Here is a 16,554-nt window from a genome sequence, read left to right on the forward strand (position 1 = left end):
TTTATTTAGGGAATAAGTAAATGTTGTTTAGGAACATCCTCCTTTTCTTCCTCCTCCTCCTCTTTATGACAGTAATTGTCAGAATGACTTTGTACTAGGTTTTCATTTTCAGCCCAAGATTTTATAGCTTTTTCACTAATGTTCAAATTCCAAAGAGCAGGTATTAGAGTAGGAGGAATAAAAAATATATATTGAGAAAGGAAAAAAAAGAAAAAAGAGAGAAAAGCTAGACATTGATTCGTTTTTCTAGTTACTATAAAATCTGTGCCTGTGTTGAGCCATCAGCAGGGAGCTGGATAACATTATTTTAGTTCCTATAGATGTTTCTGTGGCTGTTGATGACTATATCACACACTATTTCCTTTGTGAGAGCTTGCAGGAAAAAGTTTTTCTCTGGTTTTAACCGGGAACGGTTGTTCTTTTCCTGTGCAACAGATTGCCTTAAATTTCTGAGAGTCCTGTGCATCATGTAATTGATCATATTTTTTTTCCATTCTAGAATCTTGAGTTCAGAATTTGTGACTCTCAGTGGCTCTACCCAGTGAATAAGCCCTCCTAACCTCCTTCTACTTTTTCTACCCTGATTGTCTCTTCATTCTGATTTCCTCACTTGATTTCATTTTATTACAGGGTATTGTAGGAGTATTGAGACATGCTGTATCCTTTTTGAAAACAAGGGCATATAAGTAAACAGTAATTAAAAACCCGAGGAGGAGAAATGCTTTGCTAGTAAGGGACCTTGGGCAGTTGTCTTGTGGTTCTGCAGTTTGAGTTTTTATTGGAAGTGTTAGTGCTTTAAGGCACCGATTCTGGACCCTGGCCACTGGGGTACTTCCTGTTTGATCTAAGGGAAGTCATTTAACTTCTTCATGCCAGTAGTTTTCTGCTTAAGCTGATTCATCTAATTTTTTTTCATTTACCATTATTATTCAGGAATCCATTTGTTTGCTTTAATCTTCTAGGTTCTCTGTGTCTAGGGCATTACTGTCTTTTAGTCACAACATAGTCAGTGTATCAGTTATTTCCATTCTGTGTAACAAATTACCCCCAAATTTAGCAAATTAAAGCAATACATATTTATTATGTCATAGTTACTAAGAATCTGGAATCTCTGATGGACTTAACTGGTCCTCTGCTTCAGAGTTTCTTACAACGCAGAAATCAGGGTGTTATCTGAAGGCTCAACTGGGGAGGCATCAGGTTCCAACCTCACACACATGGTTGTTGTTCTTTTGGGCTTTTCTAAAAAACTGAAGTATAACTTATCTACAATTTTGCATTAGTTTCAGGTGTGCAGCAAAGTGACTATGATCATATATCTATTTCTATGTCTATCTGTCAATTATTTCTTTTTATTCTTTTCCATTATAGGTTGTTACTGAATATAGTACCCTGTGCTATATGGTAAATCCTTGTGGTTTATTTTATATATGGTAGTATGTATCTGCCAATCCCATACTCCTAATTTATCCCTTCCCTCTTTCCCCTTTGGTAACCATAAGTTTGTTTTCTATGTCTGTGAGTCTGTCTGTTTCTGTTTGTAAATAAGTTCAGTTATATTATTTTTTAGAGTTCACATGTAAGTGATATCCTATAGTATTTGTCCAACTCTGTCTGATTTGCTTTAGTTAGTATGATACTCTCTAGACCCATCCATGTTGCTGCAAATGGCATTATTTCATTCTCTAGTATGGCCAAGTAATATTCCATTATATATATGTGTACACATTTTCTTAAACCAGTCGTATGTTGATGGGCACTTGAATTGTTTCTACGTCTTGAATATTGTGAATGATGCTGCTGTGAACATTGAGGTGCACATATCCCTCCGAATTAGAGTTGTAGTCTTTTCTAGACTTTTCTATATATACCTTAAGGAGTGGGATTGCTTAATCATATGGTAGCTCTATTTTTAGTTTCTTAAGGAACCTCCATACTATTTTCCATAGTGGCTGCACCAATTTACATTCCTCCCAACACTGTAGGGAGGGTTCCCTTTTCTCCACACACTCTCCAAGTCTACATTTATTATCTGTAGACTTTTTGATGATGGCCGTGGGTCACTGTAGTTTTGATTTGCACTTCTCTAATAATTTGGATTCTGTGATTATGGTTTGTGTGTCTGCCCTCTGATGTCTCTTGCAACACCTACCATCTTATTTGGGTTTCTCTTACCTTGGACGTAGGGTATCTCTTCAGGGCTGCTCCAGCAAAGCGCAGCTGCTGCTCCTTACCTTGGATGAGGGGTATCTCCTCACAGCCGCCCCTCCTGACCTTGAACGTGGAGTAGATCCTCTCAGCCCTCCTGCGACCACGCAGCCACTGCTTCTTGGACATGGGGTTGCTCCTCTCGGCCGCTGCCCTGACCCCTGAACTAAGATCATGGCATCTGGTCCCATCATTTCATGGGAAATAGATGGGGAAACAGTGGAAACAGTGTCAGACTTTATTTTTCTGGGCTCCAAAATCACTGCAGATGGTGATTGCAGCCATGAAATTAAAAGATGCTTACTCCTTGGAAGGAAAGTTATGACCAACCTAGATAGCATATTCAAAAGCAGAGACATTACTTTGCCAACAAAGGTCTGTCTAGTCAAGGCTAAACAAAGGTCTGTCTAGTCAAGGCTATGGTTTTTCCAGTGGTCATGTATGGATGTGAGAGTTGGACTGTGAAGAAAGCTGAGTGCCAAAGAATTGATGCTTTTGAACTGTGGTGTTGGAGAAGACTCTTGAGAGTCCCTTGGATTGCAAGCAGATCTAACTAGTCCATTATAAAGGAGATCAGTCCTGGGTGTTCTTTGGAAGGACTGATACTAAAGCTGGAACTCCAATACTTTGCCACCTCATGCGAAGAGTTGACTCATGGGAAAAGACTCTGATGCTGGGAGGGATTGGGGGCAGGAGGAGAAGGGGATGACAGAGGATGATGCCATCCTCTGGATGGATCATCACCGACTCGATGGATATGAGTTTGGGTGAACTCCGGGAGTTGCTGATGGACCGGGAGGCCTGGAGTGCTGCAATTCACGGGGTCGCAGAGTCGGACGCAACTGAGTGACTGAACTGAACTGAACTGAACAATTTGGATTCAGTTCTTTAAGGGTTGTTGGACCGACGCCTCCCTCAGTACTTTGCCATTTGCTTTGTTGAAATCAATAATAGGGAATTCCGTGGTGGTCCAGTGGCTAAGATTTTGCACTCCCAATGCAGGGAGCCTAGGTTCAATCCCTGGTCAGGGAACTAGATCCCACATGGTGCAACAAAGAGTTCGCATGCCCCAACTAAAGATCCTGCCTGCCATAACTAAAAATAAAAAAGGATCCTTCATGCCACAGTGAAGGTCGTAGATCCCATGTGCTGCAACTAAGACCCAGTACAGCTAAATAAATACTTTTTTAAAAACCCAGTAATAGAGTTGTTCTGCTAGCAAGATGAAAGCCACAATCTTTTGTAACCTAATGTATAATACTCTGTCTGATCTTTGTTCCTGTTTCCTGGAAGATAACCTCTAAAGCCTTGGAATTTCCTGAGTTATAGGAATGTCTTTGTTATTCGTGGTGGGACCCTCAACCATACCTGAGTTCATGAAGTGACTCAGGATGGAAAGTCAGATTAGAGGGTTCGAATTTTCAGCTCAACCTCTAGGGAGAGAAAGGGGTTGGAAACTGAGTTCAGCCAATGATTAGATCAACCCAGCACACCGATAAAAACTTTGGCAACTGAAGCTCAGTGAGCTTCCTTGTTAGTGAACACCTTGATGAACCAAGAGGTTGCTGTGTCCTGATTCTATAGAGAGAGAACATGAGAACTCTGCATCTGGGACCCTTCCCTAACTTTGCTTTGCATGTCTCTCCATTTGCCTGGTCCTCATTTGTATGCTTTGCAGTAAAACTGTAAAAGTAGAGCACGTCCCTGAGTGTTGTGAGTTGTTCTAATGAACTGTTGAATCTGAGAGGGTCTTGTGAATCCTAGGATCTGGAGCCAGTTGCTCAGAAGGACCAGTGGCTTGGGGATGCCCAAACTTGTGACTGGCATCTAAAGTATAGGCAATCTCGTTGGGGTCTGTGCCCTTAAATCTGTGGACTCTGTAGTCACTCCAGGTGGTTCGTGTCAGATTGCATTGCAGTATTGCACCTAATCATGAAATGACATCCCATCACTTTTGCTGTATTCTGTTGTTTAGAAGCAGTCGGAAGGTTCAGCCCACACTGGAAGGGAGAGGGCTGGATAAGCATGTGATCTCCAGGAGGCAGAGAACATTGGCAGCCTTACCAGAAGTTTTTGATCACAGTCAGTGTAGCCTACAAAGTAAGGTTACTTGTCTTAGAACATCTTGATTGATTAGATGCACATGAGGTCATGGATTGTGAAATGTTAACGCTGGAAAGGATCTTAGGTATTGTCTAGTCTAGTTCAACCCTTTTGTTTTACAGATGAGAAAAATCAGGCTTAGTGTGCATAGGTGTCTTGCTTGAGAGCATGCAATGAGCCAGTGTCAAGGTCAGGACAAGAACTCAATGCTCTTTTCCCAATACCATGCTAAGTTATTTAATCTAGCCGATACGTAAATCAAAACTGCTATAGATAAATGTGTGTGCTTAGTCACCCTGACATGTCCAACTCTTTGTGACTGCATAAACTGTAGCTCTCCAGGCTCATCTGTCCATGGAATTTTCTAGGCAAGAATACAGGAGTGGGTTGCCATTTCCTCCTTCAGGGCTATTGATAAATAGTTATATTGATTAAAACACATTCACAGAGTTTATGGACTCCTTAGCCGAGAGAGAAAACTCCAAGGATGAGAAGATTCAGGTAGGGTCAAAGATTTTGCAAAAGACAAAGATTTTAACTGACATAAAATTGAAAAAACTCTTTGTTTCCAGGACATGATGCTGTGATTTTTTTTTTTTTAATTTAGACAATTGAATTAAGAAGGAGGCAAACAAAATGTAGAAGCAAAAGAAAATTAAGCTTCAGACTCACAGTTCACAGTATTAGTCATGCTCTCTAGACTGGTCCATACATGAATTCAGCTTCTTGATTAGCGTCATGATCAGTGGCAGGGGAGTTCTAGAATCTGTACTGAAACAAATGTTGCGCACCTCACAACATGCCAGCAGAAATTGTATGATATGCTGAAGTGGTTTGACTTTAAATAAGATGGGCAGAAAAAATGCTATTAGGACATAATAAAGAAGCTAATTGTGGCTTCTCTAATTGGGTTTACAAAATAGCTTCAATTCTGACCTCTGATCAGGTTGCCAGGAAACAGCAGATTTTCGTATTGCAGGATTTGGAGAGAGTGGGCAGGAAGCAATGGTCTGCTTCGTTTTCAGCAAAGGCACAGGGCAGCTCCCACAGTCAAGGTAAAATTCAAACAATAATTCAGGACTAACAGGGGCTTTGGCTTCCAAAGGCATTTTTGGAAGAAAGGACTTCTTATAGCAGAGTGTAGTCCTGTCACTGATCATAAACAATGTTACTAACCATAAACAATGTCACTAACCCTATCATCTTTACCAATAAGACTGTGCCCTTTGGTGTGTAATTCACAACTGATACTCCCAGCAGTGTTATCTCTCTTACCACAAAGTGAATCCTTTGTTCCATTCCAACAAAGTTACTCAGAGTTCCTCAGTCAGGGAACCCAGCCTCCTATGGGGTTCACTTATGGCGGTTGTTCCCAACCTCAGGGCCTTAGACCAGTACCTCCTGTCAGATTGGTGGCAGCATTAGATTAGAAATAAAGTGCAAAATAAATGTAATGAGCTTGGATCATCCTGAAACCAGCCCTCACATCCCCAGTCTGTGGAAAAATTGTCTCCCATGAAATTGGTTCCTGATGCCAAAAAGGTTGAGGACCACTGACCTATGACTGCTATGTCACCTATGACATTTTTGCCCTTATGTCGAATCCTCTTACAATACAGGAGACCCCTGGTTCAATTCCTGGGTCGGGAAGATTCACTGGAGAAACGATAGGCTACCCAGTCCAGTACTCGGGCTTTCCTTGTGGCTCAGCTGGTGAAGAATCCGCCTGCAATACAGGAGACCTGGGTTGGGAAGATCCCCTGGAGAAGGGAAAGGCTATCCACTCCAGTGTTCTGGCCTGGAGAATTCCATGGACTGTATAGTCCATGGGGTCACAAAGAGTCAGACACGACTGAGCGACTTTTACTTTCACATTCTCTATTCCATCTAAATCTTCCTCATTTTTCTGGACCAGGTAGTCTCTTCCTCTCTGGGAAACTTCACATATGACTCCACTTTATCACTGAACAAAAGGCTAGCATTGTGCTGCTGCTGCTGCTGCTAAGTCACTTCAGTCGTGTCCAACTCTGTGTGACCCCATAGACGGCAGCCCACCAGGCTCCCCTGTCCCTGGGATTCTCCAGGCAAGAACACTGGAGTGGGTTGCCATTTCCTTCTCCAATGCATGAAAGGGAAAAGGGAAAGTGACATGACTCTTAGTGACCCCATGGACTGCAGCCTACTAGACTCCTCCGTCCATGGGATTTTCAGGCAAGAGTACTGGAGTGGGGCACCAGGGTGCTAAGTGCTTTATAAATATTAATTCAATCCTTACAGTAGCTTTCAGAGGTAAATCCTATTGTTACTGTCAAATGAAGGCTCAGGGAGAGGAGCATTTTGAAAAGGAAAGAAAAAATTCACTTACAAAGAACACAGGAGAGGCAAACTTAAGCAGGTCTGGCTCAGCAAACCCAAACACAGGATTTAAAGGGATAAACCTAAAAGTTACCAAGGTTACCAAGATTACATATCTGTTGACTATATAAAAACAACTTTCTCACATGATTATCGTATTCTCAAAAGTGATGATCTCTCTTCAGACAACAGCATTGCATGAAATGAGAGATAATATCACTTTTTTAAAGGGAGTTTACGGAAAATATTCAAGATTTTGTTATTTGGGGGGAAGAATCAGACTTATTTTTGGTTTATCTCGGATTCAAAGTGGTCTTTGTTCATCTGAGTATGGAATGTAAAGTACAGAATCATGTTGAAAACAAGGCGAATTATAAATTTTTTGCTTGTGCATTATCCCCCATCCCAACCTTGGCTCATTGCAGATCAGGAAACTGAGGCAAACAGAGGTAAAGTCACATGTTTCCAGTTGTAGGGGTGGCAGCTGAGGGGGTGGATTTGAATACAGGTGGCTGGTTCCACTGGGTAACAATACCTGCCCATTTTCAAGGGTACCTCCTTCCTTGGAAATTTACTAGCTACTTCCTGCCTGTCATTTAATGATGCATGTGTGTGTTAGTCCCTCAGTCGTGTCTGACTTTGCAACTGCATGGGGTGTAGCACGCCAGGTTCCTCCATCCATGGGATTTTTCCAGGTAAGGATATTGGAGTGGGTAGCCATTTTTTTCTCTGGGGGATCATCCTGACCCAGGGATTGAACCTTGGTCTCCTGAATTGCAGGCAGATTCTTTACCGTCTGAACCACCAGGCAAGCCCTTAATGATGCATGACCCTAGACTCTTATTTCATTTTGCATATGTGATTGTCCTCTTTCTCCACCGGCCTGAGGGACCCTTACTAGCTGGGATTTTGTGATGCTGGCATTTGATAGCTCTAAGCCCACACAGCTGTTGCTCTATAAATATTCAAGAATGGGTGAATGACCTCTGGGCCCATTTCCACTTATAAAAACTGGTGGGTGACTGCTCATTATTTATCAAACCTGTTCATGTTCAGGGTTTTTGAAAATACATGTAGCATTATTTTTAACAAATAATTTGAGCAAAATTTTGAAAATTTGAGCAAAATTTTGAAAATTGAGATTTCTGTGAGGATCCAGAAAGATCTGCCCTAGGCTTGGGAATGCTAAAATTCAAGTTATTTTTCTTCCCATTTACATTGAAATACTCACCAGGACTTCTGAAATGTCACTGAAGGTCAAAATTTGAGGTGCCACAGACAGCTGCTGCCATCCAGGGACATGGTTTCAGCCAGTACCCATAGCAGTGACCGAGGAAAAATGGCTTAATCTTCCTAGTCTCTCATTTCCTATAACACAAGCTTAAGAACCCATCAGTATAATGATCTCCCCAAAGAGCTGAGGCGAGAAATGTCAGAAATAAACTTTCCAAGAGAAAGAGATTCACAATAATAAACTTTTGCTAAAAAGCCTTCAATATACTTAGCAGGCTAGAAAAAGAACCATCTTTTCTTTTCCGGTGAAAAATAACATTTTCTTAGCATTATCAAGAGCTGATTGCTGGTTAGTTGTTCCCTATTCATGGGTTATTTTATGACGGGATTTTAAACTCTTGTAATAAATGGTTTCTATCAAAAAGCTTGGCACATCCTCATATCACAGTTATCGCCAATGGTGCAACCTTCATCTCTGTAGCTGAAAAAAAAACCTAACTTCCTCTAAGTATTTACATAGTGCATAGTATTCTTTACTTTGCAAAATGTTGGCTTCCAAATGCATACTTTGGATGTCATTCTTTTGACGCAGAGAATTTCATAAAGTTATTTTAACATACTAGGGTATGGTACTCCTTTTCCCCTTGGATAATTTTTTTCCCTAGTCAGTAGAAAGCGCTTTCAGTGAGAAGTAAAGAAAACCACACACACTGTTTAGTTTCTCTCTGAACATATTATAGGAGCATGCTACCTAATTTTTTTAATAAGCCAGATTCTAAGTAATATACAACCAAACGAAAAGGAAACTAGTTATGGTACAAGAATGACCTCTCTAAGAAAGCCACAAAAACACGCCATTATTCTTCTTTGGGGTAAGTCAAGAGCTGTGTCATTGTCAGCCAGTGAAAGAGTCGTTCTAGCCTTGGGCAGTTATTGAATTTGTTCTGCTTTGCTACTGACTGTTGGTTTTGGCTTTTATTTTTCTTTATTTTTCCTCTTTCTCTTCGACTAGTTCAACTTCAAAGGAACTATTTCATGTTCCTCTATCCCATGATCAAAAATTCCTCCAAATGTTCTTGGAACTAGGGTCTTTCGAGGCTGGGTTTTTGGCTGCCTTCAGTCCTAGCTTGTTGAGTGTCTAGGCTCTGTTCAGTTTTACCACCGGCCATTCGATTATGGCTCGAGCCACTCCATGGACAAGGTCTGATGAGCCAGGACACCGCACACAGTGGGACGCACCTGCAGTGAAGTTCAGTGGCAGGTGTGGCTCTGAGAGCATTGCTGTCCTTTCTGTCTCCTAGTAGCACATCCAGGCCTGGCCTAATCTCTGGCCACAATAACTCGGCCTTGGCCAGAGTACTTTCATCCTTTGTTCAGGGATCGGTATACATCTCAAGCAAGGATAACTGGAGTCTTTCCCAGGATTCTTCTCTTGAGCCAGGAACGAAGACTTATCCCTTATTTTGGATCCCAATGTGGAGAAACCTCCTCCTATAGTAGGAGAGAATAAGACCAACTCACAGAGAGAATCTGCAGATAGAGGAAGAGGATGAGAGTTGAGAACTCTGTCTATAGTTGAGACCTATTCCACTCTTGGGCACCTGTCAGCCAATAAATCCCCATTTCTGCTAGCTGATTGGAACTGGAAACCTATCATTTGCAACAAATTGAGTCATGATCAAATCAGATCAGATCAGATCAGTCGCTCAGTCGTGTCCGACTCTTTGTGACCCCATGAATCGCAGCACGCCAGGCCTCCATGTCCATCACCAACTCCCAGAGTTCACCCAGACTCACGTCCATCGAGTCAGTGATGCCATCCAGCCATCTCATCCTCTGTCGTCCCCTTCTCCTCCTGCCCCCAATCCCTCCCAGCATCAGAGTCTTTTCCAATGAGTCAACTCTTCGCATGAGGTGGCCAAAGAACTGGAGTTTCAGCTTTAGCATCATTCCTTCCAAAGAACACCCAGGGCTGATCTCCTTCAGAATGGACTGGTTGGATCTCCTTGCAGTCCAAGGGACTCTCAAGAGTCTTCTCCAACACCACAGTTCAAAAGCCTCAATTCTTTGGCGCTCAGCCTTCTTCACAGTCCAACTCTCACATCCATACATGACCACAGAAAAAACCATAGTCTTGACTAGACAGACCTTTGTTGGCAAAGTAATGTCTCTGCTTTTCAATATGCTATCTAGGTTGGTCATAACTTTCCTTCCAAGGAGTAAACGTCTTTTAATTTCATGGCTGCAGTCACCATCTGAAGTGATCTTGGAGCCCAGAAAAATAAAGCCTGACACTGTTTCCACTGTTTCCCCATCTATTTCCCATGAAGTGATGGGACCAGATGCCATGATCTTTGTTTTCTGAATGTTGAGCTTTAAGCCAACTTTTTCACTCTCCACTTTCACTTTCATCAAGAGGCTTTTGAGTTCCTCTTCACTTTCTGCCATAAGGGTGGTGTCATCTGCATATCTGAGGTTATTGATATTTCTCCCGGCAATCTTGATTCCAGCTTGTGTTTCTTCCAGTCCAGCGTTTCTCATGATGTACTCTGCATATAAGTTAAATAAACAGGGTGACAATATACAGCCTTGATGTACTCCTTTTCCTATTTGGAACCAGTCTGTTGTTCCATGTCCAGTTCTAACTGTTGCTTCCTGACCTGCATACAAATTTCTCAAGAGGCAGATCAGGTGGTCTGGTATTCCCATCTCTTGAAGAATTTTCCACAGTTTATTGTGATCCACACAGTCAAAGGCCTTGGCATAGTCAATAAAGCAGAAATAGATGTTTTTCTGGAGCTCTCTTGCTTTTTCTATGATCCAACGGATGTTGGCAATTTGATCTCTGGTTCCTCTGGCTTTTCTAAAACCAGCTTGAACATCAGGAAGTCAATAAAGCAGAAATAGATGTTTTTCTGGAACTCTCTTGCTTTTTCGATGATCCAGCGGATGTTGGCAATTTGATCTCTGGTTCCTCTGCCTTTTCTAAAACCAGCTTGAACATCAGGAAGTTCACGGTTCATGTATTGCTGAAGCCTGGCTTGGAGAATTTTGAGCATTACTTTACTAGCGTGTGAGATGAGTGCAATTGTGCAGTAGTTTGAGCATTCTTTGGCATTGGCTTTCTTTGGGATTGGAATGCAAACTGACCTTTTCCGGTCCTGTGGCCACTGCTGAGTTTTCCAAATTTGCTGGCATATTGAGTGCAGCACTTTCACAGCATCATCTTTCAGGATTTGGAATAGCTCAACTGGAATTCCATCACCTCCACTAGCTTTGTTCGTAGTGATGCTTTCTAAGGCCCACTTAACTTCACAGTCCAGGATGTCTGGCTCTAGGTCAGTGATCACACCATCATGATTATCTGGGTCATGAAGATCTTTTTGGTACAGTTCTTCTGTGTATTCTTGCCATCTCTTCTTAATATCTTCTGCTTCTGTTAGGTCCATACCATTTCTGTCCTTTATCGAGCTCGTCTTTGCATGAAATGTCCCTTTGGTATCTCTGATTTTATTGAAGAGATCCCTAGTCTTTCCCATTCTGTTGTTTTCCTCTGTTTCTTTGCATTGATCCCTGAGGAAGGCTTTCTTATCTCTTCTTGCTATTCTTTGGAACTCTGCATTCAGATGTTTATATCTTTCCTTTTCTCCTTTGCTTTTCGCTTCTCTTCTTTTCACAGCTATTTGTAAGGCCTCCCCAAACAGCCATTTTGCTTTTTTGCATTTCTTTTCTATGGGAATGGTCTTGATCCCTGTATCCTGTACAATGTCACAAACCTCATTCCATAGTTCATCAGCCACTCTATCTATCAGATCTAGGTCCTTAAATCTATTTCTCACTTCCACTGTATAATCATAAGGGATTTGATGAATGGGGGAATTAAGACAGATATTGTCTCAGCTTTGGTAGAGCTTACTGTCTAGTGGGAGAGTTCTAGAAATTGGAGTACATGTGTTGAATGCTTCAATGGTGTGTGAGAGGAACTCCCAGTAGGGGAAATCACACTGGTGTAGGAGGTCAGGGGGTGTTTTACACAACCACATGTGCAGGAATTAGGCAGGGGAAAAGGGGCAAGAGTGTGAAAGCTCAGTGGAGAGACAACAGGGTGAAATGGAGACAATGTACCATTTTCATGTGGAGGGAAATGAAGCTGAAGAGGCTGTTGAAAAATATATAGTTCCTATCAGATTACTTGGTATTTTGCTGAAACAATGAAAGGCCATTAAAACATGTCATCAGGGCAATGATCTGATCAGACTTCTAGCTTAGAAAGGGCCATGCAGGCGCTCTATAGAGGGTAAATTAGAAGAGACTAAAGCTGGAGGCAGGAAGGCTGTTGCAGGAGCCTGGGAGCGTGAAGCAGGTCGCCTTGTTTGGACAGCAGGAATGGGGTTGGATAAAAGTGAATAAAATCAAGAAGGTGAAATTGACCATCGTGGTGACTGACCTCTGTCCTCTTTCTTCCAAATCCAATTATATGTTCAAGTGGTGGTCCTTAGTCCTTTGCTTCACTTCTGGTTCCTTTCCACTTGGCTTTGAAGTATTGGATGAGTTCTGTTCCCTTTTCACTCATCATCGAAGGATTTTCCTAGCAAGGCTAAATGGCTTTTTCAATTCCTTTTTTCCCCCTTCATTAATTCATTCTGATTTCAAGTAGTTTTTATTTTTATTACAATTTTTGTGCACATAAAGAATCAATTCTTCAGGGCTTGTGACAAAAAATACTGCTTTCTTCTGCATCCTGTTTCTTTCCTTAGAGGCAATAACTTTCAAATCTTTAAGCTGATTCTTTTAATATATATCTTCCTATCTCTACATGTTGTCATTTGAGATACTGTTCATATTGTTATTTCTTGGTATTTCCATTTTAGACATTATCTGTTGACTCCTTCCATGAAAGGTAAAGATTTAATTCACTTTCACCACTGCCCTCCGCTACCATATATATATAGGTGTGTACATATATATATATATACACATACACACACGCATACTTACATATATACATGTATATCCCATCACCCCATCCCATCTTGGATAGAGGATAATTCCATGTGTTCACTATTATAACTACATAAATACTATTCAGAAATGGACCAGGTAGCATACTGTGATTATTTACCCTTTCTTGCAGAACTTTTTTATTTCCCCTGAGGTTAATAATTGTCTTTTAAAAAATTGTTGTTGTTCCTTGATTTTCTTTATACTTATAATAAATCAACCACAAACTTTCCACAATTGTCTAAATCTTCTCTTAACGCTCGCCACCTCATCACTTTTATCTTCTTGTCACTTTTATCTTCTTGAAGAATTCTTTCCCTGAGCTTTCCAACTTGCTCCTGTCTGACTTGACTGCTCTCTGTGCTGGCTGCATGGTAGTCTTCCTGGATTATCTCTGCACCATCATTCTAGGGAGATCCTTTGCTTTCCTCTTGAGTTGGAACTTCTGTTTCTTGAGACTTTCTCTCCCATGCTTGGCTCCTTGTTTTGGTGGTGTGCATTCCTTCAGGAGCTTCCTGAGAAACTGTAAATAGGAAGGAAAATGTGGGGGCCATTCATGTCTAAAAATATTTTTGTTTTATCTTTACATGTAATTGATACATGAGATAGAATTTGGGGTTGAAAATCATTTTCCTTCTGAATTTTGAAAGCAATGCTCCATTTTCTTCTGTTTTCTAGACATTCTGATTCCTGATTATATATGGCCTGTTTTATGAGATCTTTTATGAGTTCTCTTTGTCACTAGTGAATGGAAATGTCCTGTTGATTTGTTTTTCTGTGGTTCTATTTTCAGATATTGTGCTGGATATTGGATGAATGCTTTCCATCTAAAAACTTAAGCCTTTCAGTTCAGGAAATTTTCTTGAATTATTTCTTTGACGATTCCCTCTCTTCCATTTCCCCTGCCCCCATTCTTTCTTTATAAAAACTCTTACTATTCAAATATTAGACATTCTTGAATAGTCTTTTTTATTTTCTTATCTCTACACTCATGTTTCCCATCTTTTGATCATTTTTTTCTACTTTCTGAGAAATTTCTTCAACTCGATCTTCTAAACCTTTTATTGAGATTTTCATTTCTGCTAATGGTCTCTAAATATTCTTATTTCATGAATGCAATATCTTCTTAACTTTCTGAGGTTACTAATTATTGTTTTGCAATGTTTTATCTCAGCAACTTTTGTTTCCTTTAAGTTTTATGTATGTGTGTTTGTTGTGATCTGTTTTTCATGCTGGGGATTTTCCTCAGATGCGTGGTGAGCCTTAAAAGTCTTCTTATATTTTAGAGAGGCACCCTTGCAGTCAGTTGGGAAGTTCTGAGTATGTGGGTGGGGCTTGCTTGTGGACTTCACCTATGATGACCTAGCTGAGGCATGTCTTTGAGGAACACAAGTCTGAATTCTTGGGTCTTTCCTCTTGGACTGGTTGGATTCTTTTGAGAAGAAGCTGCTAACATTTTGTCTATAAGAATGATAAAATGAAAATGATGCTGAGCTGAAAATATTCCCTTTAATCCTCTGAAAACACTATACCAACCTTAGATGGTGCCTTATGTCCAGATAATACATCTCCTACTAATAGGGTGGGAAAGGGGCAATCTATGAAAGCTAGACAGCAACTTTCATTCAATCAGCTGTTTGGGCCCACCTTCCTCCCCACTTCCAGTAGAACCTCAAGCCATCAATTCTGGAACCTTTTAGGACTCTGGGAGTACACATCAAACTGCATCTTTCCCACCGCTGGCTCAGGATCTAGCTTTCTCTGATGCCCTGAACTACCGCTTGTCCATCAGCTTTCAGATGCCAAAATTTTATTACTGTCATGGCCTCTCCATTCTCTTTATCTTTATGAGTTTGTGGCTTAAACCCCAAATCCCTATTTTGTTGATTTATTGGGGTTTTAAGAGGCAGTAAAAGTAAACACAGGGTTCAGTCTGCTCTCTTAGTTTTGAAGTCACTGAACTAGGCTTCCTAGTTAACTCTGCTTCACGGGGCCTATTTCCTGTTTCATTTCCTTGAAGGTCCATTACTGATCCCTTTAGCCTTGAGATTTGCTGTAGAATCTTTCAACACTAACTAGATGAAAGACAACAGAGGTAAACTTTAAGATTCTTCCTTGGAATAAAAATCCTAATTAAACATGGACTCCAAGAGGTGTTGCTTAATGCCCATACACATGAAAAAGACTGTAAGATCAATGTAATTCAATAATGTGATATGACTGTTCTTCAAATGCTAATTGATATGTGGGCTGCATTAACAGAAGTAGAATGCTCATAATAAGAGAGAGGAGATGCTCCTTCTCTCTTTGGTATTCATCTGTGGATGCTCTCATGTCCCCTACCGTATCCTTTGAGAAAGATGATGACAGCACAGAACAGAATAAGACAAGAGTGAAATGCGTGGAGACGGGACTTGAAATCTCAGTGAACGAGGAATGCGTGAAACAAACAATGCTTTGCTTGAAACAGAGAATGTAAGAAGGGAAATGCAAAGAGCTGTCATGTGGATGCGGATTAAATTTGGATTATGGGAACTTCCCTGGTGGTCCAGTGGCTAAGACTCCGAGTTTCCAATGCAGGGGGTCTGGGTTGGATCCCTGGTCAGTTCTGTTAGTCAGTTCATTCACATAGTCACGTCCGACTCTTTGCTACCCCATGGACTTCAGCACACCAGGCTTCCCTGTCCATCACCAACTCCCAGAGCCTACTCAAACTCATGTCCATTGAGACAGTGATGCCATCCAACCATCTCATCCTCTATTGTCCCCTTCTCCTCCCACCTTCAATCTTTCCCAGCATCAGGGTCATTTCCAGTGAGTCAATTCTTTGCATCAGGTGGCTAAAGTATTGAAGCTTCAGCTTCAGCATCAGTCCTTTCAATGAATATTCAGGACTGATTTCCTATTGGAGCTTCAGCTTCAGCATCAGTCCTTTCAATGAATATTCAGGACTGATTTCCTTTAGGATTGACTGGTTTGATCTTCTTGCAGTCCAAGAGACTCTCAAGAGTCTTCTCCAACACCACAGTTCAAAAGCATCAATCCTTTGGTGCTCAGCTTTTTTTGTAATCCAACTCTCACATCCATATATGACTACTGGAGAAACTATAGTTTTGACTAGATGGACCTTTGTTGGCAAAGTAATGTCTCTGCTTTTTAATACACTGTCTAGGTTGGTCATGGCTTTTCTTCCAAGAAGCAAGCGTCTTTTAATTTCATGGCTGCAGTCACCATCTGCAGTGATTTTGGAGCCCAAGAAAATGAAGTCTCTCACTGTTTCCATTGTGTCTCCATCTATTTCCCATGAAGTGATGGGACCAGATGCCATGATGTTAATTTTCTGAATGTTGAGTTTTAAGCCTACTTTTTCACTCTCCTCTTTCACTTTTATCAAGAGGCTCTTTAGTTCTTCTTTGCTATCTGTCATAAGGATGGTGTCATCTGCATATCTGAGGTTATCGATATTTCTCCCAGCAATCTTGACTCTACCTTTTGCTTCATCCAGCCTGGCATTCCAAATGATGTACTCTGCATATAAGTTAAATAATCAGGGTGACAATAGACAGCCTTGTCGTACTCCTTTCTCAATTTGGAACCAGCTTGTTGTTCTATGTCCAGTTCTAATTGTTGCTTCCTGACCTGCATCCAGATTTC

The sequence above is a fragment of the Bos mutus genome, chromosome 16 (assembly GCF_027580195.1).
Source record: "Bos mutus isolate GX-2022 chromosome 16, NWIPB_WYAK_1.1, whole genome shotgun sequence".
NCBI lineage: Eukaryota > Metazoa > Chordata > Mammalia > Artiodactyla > Bovidae > Bos > Bos mutus.